Here is a 16,976-nt window from a genome sequence, read left to right as displayed (position 1 = left end):
ATTACAAACATCTCTGCACTATAGTCAGGCAGCCAGTGGTGGGGTTTTTTTCCCCTTTTTTCTGTTAATAAAAAGCCTTAATTATACTGTTTCTATGCGGTAGGCCTGCCACTGCTGCAAACTCAGGTTGCTTCTAGGGGGAAAGAGAGGAGGAGGCGGCAGTGCAAGCTGTGTTACCAAAAGAGCACAGGGGAGAGCAGTTCAGAGTTAGAAGAGCTTTAAAAAATGCCCTTTCTAGTTCTTTCTCTTCCTCCTCCTCCTCACAGCCAGCCCTATTCATGCTTCCCGAACACTGCAAACAAGTAGAGATGCTGTCTGTGTGTGCAGCTCCCCTGGTGCTCCTTGCTCATTTGTTTCCACGTGCACATTCTATTTCATTTCCAAAGCATGCAATGCTGAAGAAGTTGAACCCCACATAAAGCACCAGACACTTGTGAACCTCACAGAGGAGCTGACTTTAACCTCATTTCAGAAAATCTGTCTTGGAATATTTATTTTCTCTTTAAAACATTACCTTCTGTCCCCTACTGTTGCCCCCTGCATCCGTTACGCTTCTCTGTTCCCTTACATCTTTCACTTGCCTTTTCTCCATCCTTCGAGTCTCTCTTCTTCTCCATTTCCAGGACTAGAGTAATCTGCTCTCCTACTAGTAATTTTAGCCTTTATCTTCTTCCTCACACAAAGGCCCTCCCTCTGCATTTTCTTAATGTCCACCCTGCATGGAATATTTCCCTCAAAGTGGCCCATTAAAGCATCAGCCCATCCTTCTGAAAACATGGCTGCCAAACCCCAGTCACATGTCAGTGTCTCTGGGTAGCCTGCTGACGGCCCCAGTGAGGCTGACAGAGGTTTACTGCACATATTTTTACCTACTTTTTATAATTAAAACCAAAGCCCCCTAAGCAGCTCAGTTTAGTTGCATGCCTGGCTGGCAGGCATCACTCTGTGTATTCTTGGCACAACCAGCTACCTTCCTTCTGCCTGTAAACCCATTCAGAACAGGTCCTACTAGATGAGATTCAAGATCAGAACAAATTTTGTGACCGTCTAAACCCATCTCCAGCGATCATCCCGTAATTCCTGGGTTTAAGCTGTAGAGGGCAGGGACTGTCTCTTAATGTGCTTGTGCAGTCCTGCACTGATCCCAACAGGAGCCTTTGGATGCAATTGCAATACAAATATTATTGATTGTACTCTCTTGCTGGCTCTTCTCCTCCCTCACTATTTCCCCTCTCCTGCCTATTCCCCTTTCTTTTCCCTTTTCTTTTTATCCTAGTGTCTCCTGCAGCCCTTGTTTGTGTTACACACCCTTAACAACGTTAGCTGGATGTTTGATGGATGCCTTCAATATGCTGCCTGTAGCCTTCTTGAGCTGTTTTCCAATTACACATCTCTCTTCTTAATTTCATCCATCAATCTTCTGTTCTCCATTAAAAAATAAACAAACATACACACACATAGAGCACAAAGCTGAGTATGATAGTGACAAAGCGTTCCTCATACTACACTCTCTCTTCATGCTGCTTTGTCAGACTTCTCAATTCCCAGGACGTGACACCATCCACTCTCCATTTCAGCTGATGTGCTGATGCAGGGGGCATTAATCTGAAAGGATTTGGGAGAATGAGAGAAGCACACAGGGGTAAGAGCCCAGCCCCAGCCAAAATGCCCCAGATACTGAAGAGATGCAAGACCTATCTGAGGCTCAGAGCATCCCAAGTGACCGCTCCCTTCCACTGCTGCTGACTACCATCAAGCTACAATTTGTTACAGGCTGAGATGTCAGAAGAGGGGATAAGCATTCCCATGCTGGAAAGTAACCCAGGCAGCCTCACCAGTCAGATACAACTTTAATAGGTCACATATGAAAGGCCATTTTGGGTGAATGGGACAGAAAGGTGAAGAGGCCCAGCTAACTGGGGATTATAAGGCTCATATGTGAGTTCAGGTGCCTGTGATCTTCCTATAGCCCTGTCAAAAAGCTGCTCAATTTGACAACTCAGAAATGGTTAGGTTCATGGGGGTCTTGGTAGTTCTGTTCCAATGTTTTAGTTCTGACCTCCACCTGCCTGATTCAATGTGAGACCACACCTTTTGAAAAGTTTGCTCTGCAAGACAGATGATTTTGCAGCCTCTGGTTTGGGGCAGCCAGCCTGGCTGAGCCAGGCTTACAAGACCCTGAATGGTGGACCAACCCCAGCCCCAGGTCTGTATGTCTGTAGTCATGAGACACAGACTCTAAAAATTATTAGCTTCCCAGAGGGACAAATTTCACAGTTCAAAGTGTCCCCTGGGAACAGCCCTCTGAGCAGTGCAGAGACTTTTTAGCCTAGCACCCAATGCAAAGTAGCCTTAGCTAAGGGAGTTGGAAGCTTCAAGAAACATTTCCTAATCGCTTGGTTTGTAACATGCTTGGAAGCTGAATGTTCTGCTCATGCCCTGAAAGAAGAGAGGCGTGAGAGGGAAAGAGAGAAGGGTGTGAGGGGCAGAACTGGAGCAGAGCTGATGGCAGGTGCAGGTGACTCGTAATTTCACGAGCCAAACTTGTCAGCAAGGATTTTGGGTTTGTTTTGACTGCATTTTGCTCCCTCTCTCCATCAGCCCCTGGCCACCTTGAGGAAGTCCATGCAGATTTCATGAGTTCCCTAACTCCCAGTGTGGGAGATGTGATGCTGAAGGCAGAGAGGGGAGCTTTCAATTATTGATGAGAGCGACCTCTCTTTAAACAAGGAATGCATAATTCATGGCAGCGCTAGTATTTGTGGTGATCAGCAACAGCTCTGTCTCTGCTTTGCTGAAATCCACAGGAAGCCGATGTCCCCTCTCCCTCATTCCCTCGGGTTCATCAGAGCCTTCAGCCAAAGCTTCAATACTGTTTAAAATTGAGACATGCCAAGATGCTGCAGCGCTTTCCCTCACCGGCAGCCTCCAGCCTGTTCAAGACGTGCACAACAAAGTGGGAGGACGGATTCAAGGGACCACAGCAGTGGGTGGAATGGGTTATTGCTCTGGGATAAGCAGGGGTAATTACTGTGCAAACACAGCCACAACAGGACATTTCTCAGCAGCGGGACAACTCTGACCTCAAGACAGGTCTGCAGGAATAGCATCGATGGAGGACAGAAAGGACAGGCTAGATGTAAAGGACAATGCCTGAGGGTTCATGTACAGCTGTATTTCTTGTAGGGGTGGGAAATGGAAGGGGAAAGGGGAGATTTGCTTTCCTGCTCGATAAGTAGCAGTTTCGCCTCTAAAACTATGCTGGAATTGGGTGGCTGGAAAGCAAAGGGGCAAAAAAAAGAAGGAAGAGTATTTTCTTTTTTTTTTTCCTAGGAAAGGAAACTTCAGTGAGGGAAGAGAAAGGCTCTTTCCTAGACCCACAGCTGGGATCTTGACCTCCCAGTAGCACAGAGTGCTCTTCTGCTGGGGATTTTAATTGTCCCTCTGCCCACAGACCTTGTGAATAGCTCTGGGCAAGCAACGCCTGCCATCTGAGAGAGGCAAGCTACCTCCCTACTGCTTGTGGGGACAGAGGACAAGGCAAAACTAACCGAACCCCCTGAAGAGACAAAACTCAGACAACTACAAATAGTGAAACAATACAGGGAAGGATGGCCAGGTCCTTCCCCGGGGCAGGAAAAGCGGAGCTACCAGCAGCTGTGGGGTTTCAAGGCTCAGCCCCATCTACTCTCTGTCACTCAGTATGCGGGCTCCTGTGGGGACAACTTCCCAGGGAAGTGAGTCACTCCCAGTGAAAAAGTCGCCCTTCCCAAGCCCCTGCGCGTCTTCCTCAGATGTAAAGAAAAGCTTCATTCTCTCCTTGCCAGCTCTGATCCCTTCACCATATGGGACTGCAGTTACTTCAGCCCAGAAAGCAGGCTCGTCCTTGGGGAATGCACCGTGCACCCCCCGTCCCTCCACCACTCCCGCAAACCCAAGTCAAGCATCGTCCTCCAACCTCTGGCTGTAAACAGCTCAGCACAGTGCCATTCCCAAGAGCATCCTTAACCCAGACGTGTGGCTCTTCTCTCTGAGAAGCACAGGGTGGGGGGAGGGTGATGCTTTATGCAGGGCTTTGTTCCCAAGTTAAAAAAAAAAAAAAGATATAAAGGAAAATAAAAAAAACCCAAAACCCAAAACCCCAACAGAAAACAAAAAAGAGCCGGTGACGAAGCTAATTAAATCTGCTGGCTAGGTCCCATGGGAGCCAATACTTTTGAGACAGCGTGCGGCTCAGCCTGCTGTCCCCAGGTAGATCAAGGGTATCCAGGCACTATCTGGGCTATCAGCAGGAATGGAGATAACCCAGTTCGGATATAGACCAGACCTTGAACTTGGCTGCAAAGACCAGCTATGCAGGGAGCCTTCCAGAGCCTGCAAAATGAGGTCTAAACTGGGCTATTTTTAATCAGCCCAGACCCAATGTCCTTCACGATCGACCCATGTGACCTGTCACTGCCTTCCCATCCCCCTGAACTTTGGCAAGGGTGAGCTGTGTGATTCAGAGGGACACAACCTTCCACTCCATCCCAATTTCCCTGTGCTGCAGAGCTGTAATCCAGGGGTGCCAGAAATACACAGAGAAAGATTGGCAGCTCAAGGCCCAAACAGAAGCGGGAGGTACCAGCTGTCTCCTGAGAAAGCCAGCTCTCTCCTGAGAGACTTCTCTGCTTGGAGTTGTCGTCTCTTGAAAGGAAAGTCGGGGGCTTATTCAAACATCGGCTTCTCTCCCCTGCTGCCAAGCTCTGGCAGAACCGAGGTCCTTTTTAGACACTGATGACTATTACAGAACAATCATTCCAAATGGATCAGCGTGAACCAGCCCAATATCTGCATTGTCCAAAAAAAAAACCCAACCAAAAAAAAAGCTCTCTGGTTTCTGAGGAGGCAAAATAATTCTAAGGAAGCAAAAACAATACTGGATTGTTCCAAAGTGTCTGTACATTTCATCCAGAGCTTTCCCTCCCGAGTTAACAGCTGATGCCTGTGCAGCAGGAGTGGGAGCTGTTGTTTTATAAGTTTGTTACAAAAGCAGCAAGGAAAAACCCATAGTATTTGCTTCCAGAACATTTTCAAAGAGAGAGAGAGAGAGGAATTACTGTTTCAGAGAAAAAGGCATTAGGCATTATTTGTTGGATAATTACATTTCACAGGTGCTTGTTTTAGGGGAGGAAAAAAAATGTTACATTGATCACAAGGTCCTTGTAAAGGCGTCGGGCCCAAAGGCCAATGCTGTTCCACTGGCAGCATCCAGGATGAAGAGACGGGCTTTGATCTTAGCTATGTGTCAATATGACATCAAATGCAGGCCTCTAGAGGAACACACTATCACTAATGCACACTGTTGATTGATTTAGACAGCTTGTTTTCCTCCTACTTTCAAAGGCAACATCGAAATGCTCTTCCCTGTTGGACTTCCTGGTTACTCCCAGGGAGGGCGAAAGAAACTGAAGGAGAAGTTGCTCTGTCTGAAATCACACTGCAAATGAGTGGAACAGCAATGACGCCATTTAAAACACAGATGTAGCTAAAGATGTCTATTGTTTTACTGAAACCTGTGGAAATGGTTACACATGTGTGCTCGCACCCTGAAGAACCAGAGCCCAGATCCCTTATTGCGTGGAAACAACGGTGGGCAAAGGATACGTGCGGTGTATGGGAAACAATCCCCCCCCGACTTTTTATTTAGGAATGCTGGCTGAATTATGTGATCAATAAAAGCATCGTGCAAAGAGCAAATCTGGTCAGAATGTTTTTGTGGGTGGCCGCTCCATAGATTAACACAGAGAGGATGCTGGCCAGCTTTGATGAGCTGCCACCACATCATGCAGGCGTTGGTTAAGTGAGAAGCGGGAAGAGGAGAAAGACCACTTTGGTCTCCTTGATGGACATTTTTACTGTTTCAGCTCTTTGAACCGTGTGAAATATGCTCGCTCTGTAACTAGCTGAGATGGTCCAAAATGCTAATTCTGATTTCTTCCTCTGAATAAATCTTCAGCACTCATTAGGTTTGCCACACGCTGTGCAGAATCCGAGTGTCAGACACTTTTAAAAACAAACGCAGAACGGGGAAATAAAGTGGCACCTAGAGAATTGTGTTTTGCAGCAGATAGACGTTATGGTCTGCTGCTTGATTTGTACCTTAAATGACACAGCTGATCTGTACAGCTTGGGCTCAATTAAAAGAAGCATCAGAATGAAAATCAGAGAGCCAGAAGATGATGGTGCTTGTTCTTCTGCCCTCTGTGTGTGAAATGAAAAGCGAGGAAGGGAGAGAAGGAAAGAAAGGGTGGGAAGGTGATGGCCAGTGTGCTGCTGAGGCTGTCCTGCTGTCCTTCCCTGTCCCAACAGGGAAGCTGTTGACTCCAGACCACGGACAGGCCATGTGCCGATGAGTTGCCAGAGCATCTGCGATTGAGACCTTCATGCACTTCCCATTTTATGTGAATGCCAGGGGAGCAGTCCATGCAAAAGTTGAAATACCTAACTTGGGCACTGACAGCAGCTTCCCAGAAGATAACCCTGCATCATGATAGAAGTAAGTTTTCCTTTGTAATAAAAATATGCAGTGGATACATTTGGGCATGAACAGACGGAGCTGAGTAGTGGCAAAAGCCAAATGCCCCTTTCTGACAACAATCCATTCCTAGCAGAAAGAAAAGGCGTCAGTTTCTGTTTTTCTTTGTCTTGCACTGTTAAAATGGATGAGGCCTGTTTGCGGGGAAAGCAAGGAAGGCTGTGACGGAACTGAGGTCAGATGAGCTCACAGCACAAGAAATAAACTCTGCTCTCTCTCTCTGAGAGCATAGGGCTTGCTTCTGTAGGGATTGCTCTCTGCTGTGCTCCTGAATTGCACGTGAGAGTAACCTGGGCTGAAGATGGTCTTTGCACATGGTATGTGTAAACCCATTCTTGGAAGGGAGGTCACCCTATGCTGTATTGTACTCATGGGCTTATCTGTGAATTAGTGTGCCTCAGGCTGCTCGAGACCTGGATGCAGTAAAGGGTTGATATTACCCTCCAAGCTGGTAAGCTCTCTGCTCTGTCTGTCCCTTGAGCTTGGAATGTGATTTTTGAAAAAAAATACCAGCAAGGAAATGCTGGGAGATGCCTCTTCCCAGCTCTTACATCTCTGCACTCAGGGCTGCTGGGGAGTGCTGACCTTCCTATCTCCCTTCCACATCCACGGGTTGCCAGATTGCCTTGGGCAGAATAAGTGAGGAACAGATACTTCTGGTTGGAGGGGAAAGATGAGCCAGGCTTTTTTTGAACCCTCCTCTGTACTTTGAGAGCCCTTTGAGCTCACTTCAAAGGCAGATCAGCTTGGCCTGAAACATCAAGGTGTACAAAGAGCAGTCTCTCGTTGAAACAAGAAATGGGCTGCTGCTGTAAATCTCAGAGGTGGATCTGAATCTCTCAGGACTCTGGGCATGAACCTGGCCCTCTCCTGGTGTTGTGGGGAGGAAAGCACCCTCCGGTTTTTGAAAAGCTTGCCAAGCATTGGGTCAGTGTGTAGTCTCCACGTGGATAATGATGCTGGTAAAAGTGGCAGCTGCATAACTAGAAAACAGATCTCTAGAAACTCAGGAATCTCTTAAAACAGGGGTCTGATTAGTCCTTTCTGGACAATGATCTCCCATCCCCAGAGCCCATTTCTGGTTGCTTTTCACAGTCTTTGTCCTTAACCAGATTCTGTACATTATGTGACTGGTGAACAGTCTTTTCTCTCTTTCTGCAGTCAAGTCTCCTTCAGCTAATTAACTCTCCCCCAGCAGAGGGATGGTGGGTGTTACCCAAGTTGGGCTAACCTTAGAGTGCTGTTACTGAGGTTGATCCTACTTCTTTCACAAACGCCTGCAAATACGCACACACCTTGCATCTCTGGCTGGTGTCTGGCATGCAGGTCTTCTGTCAATGGTCTCAGCCTGACAGACACCTTGGTGTTTCTGAGATACAGCAGGATGGGTCAAAGATAGTTGTTTGTAGAGATCAACAAGCTAGTTGAGGCATCCCCAGCTTCTCACATGTGCATGTAAAGTACTTCCATCCCTTACCAGCTCTGCGAAAGATACCCCCAAAGGGCCAGCAGCACTTCCTAGGCAGGAGAAACATCCCAAAACCTCTTGAGTAGGAAGAAGGGAGAAACTGGCTTCCTGGTTCCACCACTGTAGCTAATTTCTAGGCCATTTGTGTTTGTCCTGATGCTCAGGTCAGGACTCATGTTGGATTCAGGAGGGAAATAAATAAGTACGATGCAAAAGGGAGCGCAAAAGAGCAGAAATCATACCTTGTGACTGTTTTGCACTGGTGTTTAACAGCTACAGGACCTGGTTTGACTTCCAGAGAGTGACAAGCCAAGCATGTCTTGGCTTGCTGGACTATGAACAAAACTTGCTGATGGCAGGTTACCTACTGCTGAATGGGAGCACGTGGTGACAGAAGGGACACCGGAGTCCTCTGCAGCAGCCCTAAAGGAGGCTGCTAGGTGGAATGAAGGCTGCAGAGTTCCTCTAGCAGGGTAATGTGGCTGGAAGCACAAGTGGGGAGACTGGTCATGCCACATGAACAGCACTGGATTTGTTCTCAAGAGGATGACAAGAGAAGGGAGCGCTATGCACAAAGGCTCCTGGAGATGGTAAGAGCAATTTTAAGTTATCTTTACCCAAAGAATCCTTTAGGGTAGACTATATTTACTCACAAAAGTCCTCTTAGCACAGAGGTCAGTCAGTGATGACTGGATCTTAGCAAAGTGCTTAGCAGTGTCCCGTTTGTTGCCTTGTAATGGAGCTGCCGATGCATATCGAGCAATAAGAGATTTGTTGTGTTTTCCTTAACGCTCCAGAAGTCCCATTCTAACATAGAAGTTAGAAACATCACTTCTGTTGTAAAGAAAGCTTCTGTTACCATTTGATAACATACTGCTGAGTGCTACAGGTTTGAGGAGAATGGGAAACAGCATCAGTTGCTGACCCAAGTGTGTAACACCCTGGGATTACTGGAGGAGCTATGGAAAAGCCTATGGGCTGCTCAAATGCAAGAGGTGCTGGCATCCCATGGTAGAGGGGAAGACGTGTGAGTGAAGGCAGAACTGTGAAGGCTAGACTGGAGAGGACACCCGGAGTCTCTAGTTGTTGACAAAACAGAGGCTGCAAGAGGTTGATGGGAGTAGTAGAGAGAAGGTGGTTCCAATGGGAAGATGGGGTGGGGGAGAAGTGACAGCCAGGTTGGGATCTGACGCTTGATAGCACTTGCCAAAATGCAAAGAAATGCTAGGATACCCCTCAGCTTCCCCTGCCTCCTTTCCTACTGCTCCACAGGGAAGAGGAGCTGGCACACATGTCAGAGGGAGGAAAGAAACTTGTTGTGGACCTTGGAGCAGTAGGATTTGACAGCTTACCTCTGACTGCCCAGTCCAGCCCCAAGATATAGCTCAGCCGGGCTCGTGTTTGACTTTTAGCAGATGCCGCCTGTGGGCTTTGTAGAGGTGCACAGGGATAATCAGGATTTGGTTTCTGTTTGCTTGCTAATTTGAGCTCCTGCTGTGAGATTTGGATGTTTCTGAGGATTCTGTATTAGCTTTAATGATTAAAAAATTATTTCAATGCTTAGTGAAGGAGATGCATGATCTATCATTGAAGCCGCTTAGCAACAGGACTCATTAAGACACATATTAGTACAGAAAGATACTCTTGCCTTGGCATCCTCCTGGAATGACTACCCACTCATCTAAACAAGATAAAGGTCTTTGCTGGCCTCCTCCGAGGCCAGAGGATAAAGCACTCAACTGTGAAACAAGATTTCTTGGTTCTTTTTGTGGCTTTGACTATGCATAAGCATGTGGATCTGGGTAAATCATTTCACCTGCTTCAGTGCCTCAGTTCCCCCACAGGTAAGATAAGCACAACAATATATAAGCACTCCAGGGAAATGATTTTCAAGTGCCTAAGCTCATTAGAGAAGAAACAACCCTTGCAGTGAATAAAATGTGTCCCTTGACAGTAGCTTATACTAACTGCGTGGTTCGCATTGCCCTCCTGAAGCCGAGCATACAGTTGGCTAATTACAGAGGTCTTCTCCTAGCCCCTTACCACCTGATGGTAGTCAAGTAGAGCTGTTAGAAACTTGTTAACTGGCTCAAAAAAATTAATTTTAGGCAAAGCCTGGCAAAGTATTTCTGGTTGTCCTTTAAGGAGAAAGAGGGCCTGCCTGTTCTTGGGGCAGCATCTAATTTTCCTCACAGGAACACTGTTAAATACCGTGTCTGAGAGGAGAACAATCATACTCCATGGGTTTTCTTCAGAGTCATTCACTGAATTGCTCAGGCAGCACCATTCTCCTTGTGACAAGAAGCTGAAGCAGGGTGGAGGAAGCAGGTATAAAAGGAGACATTTTGGTCCCCAGCAAGAGAATCAAGGTGGTTTTGACTCTTGAGTTTGCATGCAGGACATTGAACTTCATAGCTGAAAGCACAAGCCTTGGGTAGAGTATTTGAGTGCAAGATGGGGGTAAGGGAAGCATAGAGGAAAGGGAGGTGAAGGAAGGAAAAAGGGTGTAGGCATGACTGGAAGTGGTTCCTGAGGGAAGGAGAGGGAACTACAGGAAATGATGTGAGGGGGAGTGAGAGCAGGAGAAAAGAAGAGTAAACAAGAGTGAGAGAGCAAGGAACCAAGCAGGGCAGCAAGCAGGAGGCACGGTCAAAGCATCTGAACTCTCTCAGAAGAGATTGGCTATTTTGCTTCTGTCTTTTTTTTTGTGTGTGTGTGATTTTGCCTTAAAATTGCAGGAATGTGGCAGCACAGCACTGGCGCTCTGATTTATTAATTCCATCCCGTCCCACCAGCCCATAAAACAAAAGCATCTGTGTTTGCTCAAGAGGAGCACATGAAGGGCCTCATTCACGTCAGAGGTGGAGAGGGAATCTGGCAGATACAGGAAAGCCATCGGCGCCTCCTTCCTTTTCACCTTTGTGTGGATCTGGGCTGGGGGGAGGGACACGGGACAGAAAGATCCAGGCGTTTGGGGTATCAGGGGGAAGAAAGCTAAGATCATCCTGGCAATCTGTGCAGGGGAAAGTGGAAGGAAGGACCCAATGAATGCACCAGGCTTTACTATCTCCAGTGAGGAAGGCCCTTCTAGCACTGCAGAGAGGACAAGGTGCCTCGGTGCCACCCAGACTCACTCAGCACTGGTCTCCAAGGTGGCACTTGGTGCAATTTTGCCCTGATGAACGGATATCCTATTGCTGTGGTCACAGACAGGGCTTTCACAGAGCCCAGCACTGTTGCCCGACTCATAGCCATGGACATAACCATAACAATAAATGAAATCAGCCAGGCATAGAAGAAATATTCCCTTACAGCTGTTTTTTAGCATGCTTTTGGAATAAGGAAGGCTCAGGGTGAGATGAATATTAACTATCCTGTTTTAATGACTGGGGCATGAAAAGGAGAGGAGCCAGCAACCTCTGCTCCTGCCAGGCAAGGATCAACTGTGCTGTTTATAGCAAGAGGTACCGTGAGATTTTTGTCAGACACCGAGGACCTTGCTAAAACCTGTCTACCCCTGTCTTTGGGAGACAGGCTGCCCTGCAATACCACAGAGGGAGAGTCACCTCACGGGGGTGCAGGGTCTGTAAGATACCGCTGCCTGCCCGATCCTTGGCCTTTCCTCCCAAGTTCTCCCACACAAGGACTGCCAAGGAACAATCCTGCTTTGCTAGCAAAACACAGTTCCCATGTGCCCTGCACTCCCACACGCAAACCTACTGTGAACTTATAGAACAAGTCAACGTTGCTACTCAAAAATCTCTTATCCAGAGCTGAGATTGTCTGACTGCTAACCCTGCTCAGCTCCAAGTAATCCCAGCACTTTGCTTGGCTACAGGCTGGCCGTGCTGGGAATAAATGCCCTTGCTGTCATTGCCAAGGGGTAATGTCCAAAGAGTAGGACAATACCATTTTCTTTTTGTAATGCAGCATTATTCATAAACCAGCACCAGACAAAGTTGCCAGGATGCTGGCAGGCTATTAAAATCAACAGCACAGGCAGGGGAAGCAGCAGCGTAAGCACCACTGGACCAGCTCAAATCTCATCAGAACTTAACCTGAAACCTGCTCTAGCTGAGAAAAACAAAAGCTATGAGAGCTAAGTGTCAGCACACAGGCTGGAAAAAACACACATTTTTTGCGTCTGCATGGAAATGAAAATACGCCCCAGTGATCTTCACTTGAACACGCCTGTCTCCTTTTGTCCTTTGTCTCTTACATTGATCAATGTTGTGAGTTTCAAGAAGGTACCAGAAATCCTATGCTAGACGATTGTGAGAGGTTGAAGCCTGAAGATTTAGATCTATTTCAAATGGACTGTTCTGTCCAGTGCTGAATGATCTACTATCTGTCAAAATGTCTCTTTCCCCCAAATCCTACACTCAGCACAAGCAGCATCTTGTAGCAGTGAGTTCCATATGTCACTATGCACACAGCATGGGAAAATACTTACTTTTATCATCAAATCGCTACTTTTCACATTTTTTTCCTGAACGCCATCCAGCTCCTCTCCTAAGAAAAAAACGTGTAAAGAAGCATTTATTCTCCCTTTTCTACATTGTTGCTTGTTTTGCTTTTCACCCTGATGCCATTCCTCATTTGTCTACCGAGCTAACTAGCCCCACCTTAATGAACCTCTCCATGTGCATGAGGCGTTAGTGAGATTACCTGCTCAGAGGAGGGATCAATGGCAAAGCAATCCTAAAGGCCTCCACGCTGGAGTGGTGGATCCCAGTAATTGTGACCCAGCCCTGGGAAACCTTGTCTTCTGAGGAAATTTAGCTCACATTTTATAGATTTGCAGAATTTGCAGAGCGTGACGTATTTTAACTCAGGGAGATGGAGCTCAGACAGCCCCTCGCACTGCACAGTGGAGGAAGCCAACAAGGCAGCTGATTGAACACTTGGGAATGTTGGCAAAGTAGATAAATTCGAGCTCTTAAGGAAAGACCTTTGGGAGCACTAATGTCACATGAGAGTGAGCTAGAAGAGACTTCAAGCTCTTAATTATGAGCCCGTACAGCTTAAAACTGCACAAAAGGAAAAAGGTTTTTTATAAGCGTGCTGACGGGTTGAGGTGCAGTTTGGAGACATACCTCAACCTGGAGGAATCTACTGGAGTTTGACCAATGTCTCTTTCAAAGAGGGAGCTTCTGAGAGGAGGGTGCTGGTGCCCACAGGTCTCCACTGCACGCTGTTACTTATTAGTCTCTCACGATACCGGTAGGTTTTAAATCACAGCCGTGTCAGGCTGAGCTGCCTCCCAGCAAGTGCTTCTCAGAGATGCAGGGGCCTTGCCTAGGAGACAGACGATCTGGGGCTGTCTCAGCTCTGACACTATCAGCTGCAGTGTCTCCCTTGCAAAGTGGGGGTAGTCATCCTGACAAACAGCTCTGTATGTGGGCAGGGAGTGCTCTTAATCACGTATGCGGAGTACTTTGAGATCTCGGGATGGGAAGCAGTGCAGATGAGCATAATGCTTATTGTTAGACAGAAAGGCCAGGAGCAAAAAAGGGCAGAGCGAGTCTAGATTTCTCCAGGGCCCCTGCAGGTGTGTGGGACCTGGCTTTCAATCTGGCTTATCACCATCTTTTTTAGGCTTCTTCTTTTATTAGGAACAATTAAATACAAGGAGGAAGGGGACAGATATCATCTTTCCTGTGTACATCCTGCAGAATAATTGCAGAGCTTTCCCAGAGCAATTTTGCATGCTTGGTAAAGGGCAGCTTTGGAGCCTATCAAATGTCTCATCCTTCGTAGGCATGCATATGAAGGCTTGCAGCATACGTCAAGAGATCTCTTTATTACTCCTAAATATCAGGAATAGGAAAGACAACCAGGGGAGCAGAAAAGGAGGAAGAAGAGGCCTTGGAAGAAGGTCTGGGAGGCAGAGGGGGTCATGAGGTGGTTCCTCACAGCTGGGACAGCAACACTGCTTGCAGCAATGACACCCTGAGGGAGACAAGTAGCCAGGACTAGAGCTATGAAGGCACTGAGAAACAAGGGGTATGTGGGGCAGTGCTGCTGGCAGGTGATCACTGTGATAAAGAGAGGAGGAAAGCCATCCAGGGGGATGGTGGGAATGAATCTAGTCCAGGCTCCTGCCAGCATGCTGCCTGCTAGGTACGACTTTGCTCTCAGCCACGAAGGACATCTCCTGGCCTGCTGCTGAAGCAAAGCGAAGTCCCTGCCAAAAAACACCACTACCCCTGCTTCACAGACAAGAAGAAAGGATGCTAGGTACAAAGGAGACACAGCCTTGAGCTGTCCACTACCACCTCGGACGCTCTGCAAGGGAGATGCCATTAGAGCACACAGGCACCAGTCACAAAGACATTCCGAAACCGTGGAAAAGACGTGAATTTAAGGGCTGTACACTGTGGAAGTATGCTCTCTCTTGCACGTGTTTAGCTGCTCCATAGCTCCTTGCAGCTCCCTAGGCAACAGCCTTCCCAAATGACACTGTAACAAAGCCCAAAGGTGCGGGAGCTTTGCTTGTTAAAGATCATCCTCATGGGAGCAAGCATCCTCAGCCCAATCATTTTCCTCTCTACCCCTTGGCTGCTAAGTGCCTTGCAAGGCAGGCTGAGGCCATTGCTGTAAAGGTGGCTGCATGTCAGCTGTGCTCTGTGTCAGATGGTTGAATTGTTTTGAGAGTGCAAGGTTGCCTAAATGGTTTATCAATTACTGCAATTATTAATCTTATTACTACACTGAAAGTGTCAAAGAAGCCAAGAGCTTTAGTTTGACCTCACTCGGTTCCTGAACTACGCGATACTCTGCTTTACCCACTCAGCACATCTGCCTCTGTGCATTAACTGCCCTATGCAGCCTTAATTCAGTGCAGACTGAAGCGCCCTGAAAGTGATACTGAAGTCATTCCTGGGAGGGAGAGGAGGAGAGGAATCACAGCCACAGAGCATTCACACAAGATCTGTGTCCCAGGCATGTTGGCTAACAGATAGCTACCAGGAAATCATGGAGCAGGCACGGACCAAAAGCGATCCGGGTCCCTGCATTCTGCTTCAAGGCACAGAGAGAAGGGGACTGGCCGCACACACAGTAGCAGACAGGTGTGATACAGGCTGTCAGCCGCAGCCTTGCCAGTGCCCCCTCCTGTCCTGTCACCCTCTCTATTTACCTGAGACTTGTCTCCCCATAAGCTCCTACTAAGGTATCTCGTTTCAGAGCAATGATAGCCTCCCTTCTGTGAGGATCCCGTCCTGCCACCTCTGTGCACCCACCTCCCAGCTTGCTATACAGTCCCTGTTCCTGGCCCTGTCTGAGGCTGGCTGACAGTCTAGTGATACAGGGCATGAACCTCACCATCCATTTTCCCCTTCTGGCACCAACATGATTTGAGCCCAAGCAGAGGTTGAGGATCAGACTCACGTGTGAAGCTGTTAACCGTGCTTTGCACAAAGAGGCCTTCTCTGTGTCCAGGAAAGGAGCTGAAAGCACCTGCAGAGGCTGCATCATTTGTGCTCCCCCACTCACTCACTGAGCTGTGCAAGTTTCAGGTTGCTGGATGGGTATTTATTGCTTGTCAGTATTGCTCTGCTACGGTGATGCTTGATGCTGCCCTGCTAATCTGAACACCCCTTCTCCCAAGCATGCACAGGAATTGTCTCTTGGCAGGTTTGCCTGAGGAGTTACTCAGGAACCATCTGCTTCTCTTCAGACTTGCAGCACCTGGGGGTATCTCCCTCTCATGGCACTAGGGTGCTGAGCTTTCTGCTCCTCTGCTCTCCCTGGGCTGGGTGGGTGAGTGACAGGAGCAGGAGAGTGAAAAAAAGTACTTTCCAACTCACCTAGAAACATCCACTCTGCTTCAGAAAACCAGTAAGTACATCCCTCGGCAGACACCCATGTACCAAGCAACGGTGCAAAGAGGCAGTCTCCTGCTTTTTCCCTTCTGCCAGTCCACCTCTCCAGAGCACCTCATGGGTTTGTTCACTCAAGATGGGTCCCCACCAGGGCTGTGTGTGCCTGCACACAACCCCTGTTACCCCTCTATACGTTGGCTTCCCCGGTATCTGTCACGAAGAGGCATGATTAAAATCTGTCGGAAGGGCAGCGGTGTGACCGGGACTCGCGTTTGGGTAATGTGGTGGGAGATCCCGGGCGCACTGACTCGGCGGATGCTGCAGCTGCGGGTGGACAGGCACTGGGACTGGGGGCATCCCTCTGCAGCTAGAAAATGACGGTCTGGGAATGGGAAGTTGCCTCTCTGGAAGATGCCTGGGCCAGGGCGGGGTGCAAGAACAAGGGCTTCCCGTGAAGCGCGGCGCCGGTTCGGGCACTGAGCCCGGATGAAGTTTGGGGAGCCGGCTTGCTGGTCGCGGGGCAGGGTTCCCTTCCCAGCTCCAAGTGCTGGGTACCCGGGGGATGGCAAGGTCACCCCCCCCCATCCCCGGCGCTCCCCTCCAGCCCCAAAATCCGTGCTGCCCGAGCGCGAGGGGTGGGTGGGCGACAGGTTCCCGCTTACCTGGGCGAGATGCGCCGGTCACAGCGGAGATGCCGGAGCGCCGAGCGCGGGGCGGCACCGCGCCGGGGACTGCCGAGGAGCATCGCCTGCCACCGGGCGGAGGCGTGTCCTCCCTCCCGCCCGCGGGACCGGCACCGGCACCGGCACCAGCACGGGCACCGGGACCGGGACCGGCCCGTCGGCGCTGCCGGCGGATGGCGGCGACCGCCTTCAGACGGCGCCGGCGATGCGGCTACGCGCGGCGCGGAGCCGATTTAAGGCCACCCAGTGCCGGGGGTGGGGGGAGCGCCGAGGGCCGCCCGCAAGCCGGCTCCTGCGCGCCGCGCATCCCGCGGGGCCACCTTAAACGGGGAAGGGGCGAGAGCGGAGCCGGTGAAGGCAGGGAAGGGGCAGCGAGGAAGCGACCCGAACCCAGCGAGCGGGGGCCGAGGCGAGCGGGGCCG

At 49.1% G+C, this 16,976-nt stretch overlaps 1 protein-coding gene across 4 annotated transcripts in view; it reads right to left on the bottom strand.

Moving 5' to 3' along the window:
* Positions 1-16,711, bottom strand: part of LOC104557022 (galactosylgalactosylxylosylprotein 3-beta-glucuronosyltransferase 1) — a 31,445-nt gene extending 14,734 nt beyond the window's left edge. For 2 of the 4 annotated variants that reach the window (XM_062005033.1, XM_062005059.1), the window contains exons 1-2: positions 16,534-16,711; positions 12,499-12,557 (exon numbers count right to left, since the gene is read on the bottom strand). The gene's annotated coding sequence lies outside the window, so the exon portion shown is untranslated. The remainder of the gene's footprint in view (positions 1-12,498; positions 12,558-16,533) is intronic. The other 2 variants (XM_062005042.1, XM_062005049.1) reach the window with 1 other exon arrangement.
* Positions 16,712-16,976: the final 265 nt, after the last annotated feature.

This window comes from Colius striatus, chromosome 1 (genome assembly GCF_028858725.1).
Source record: "Colius striatus isolate bColStr4 chromosome 1, bColStr4.1.hap1, whole genome shotgun sequence".
In the NCBI taxonomy this organism is placed as follows: Eukaryota; Metazoa; Chordata; class Aves; order Coliiformes; family Coliidae; genus Colius; species Colius striatus.
This window is presented reverse-complemented; position numbering and strand designations above follow the sequence as displayed.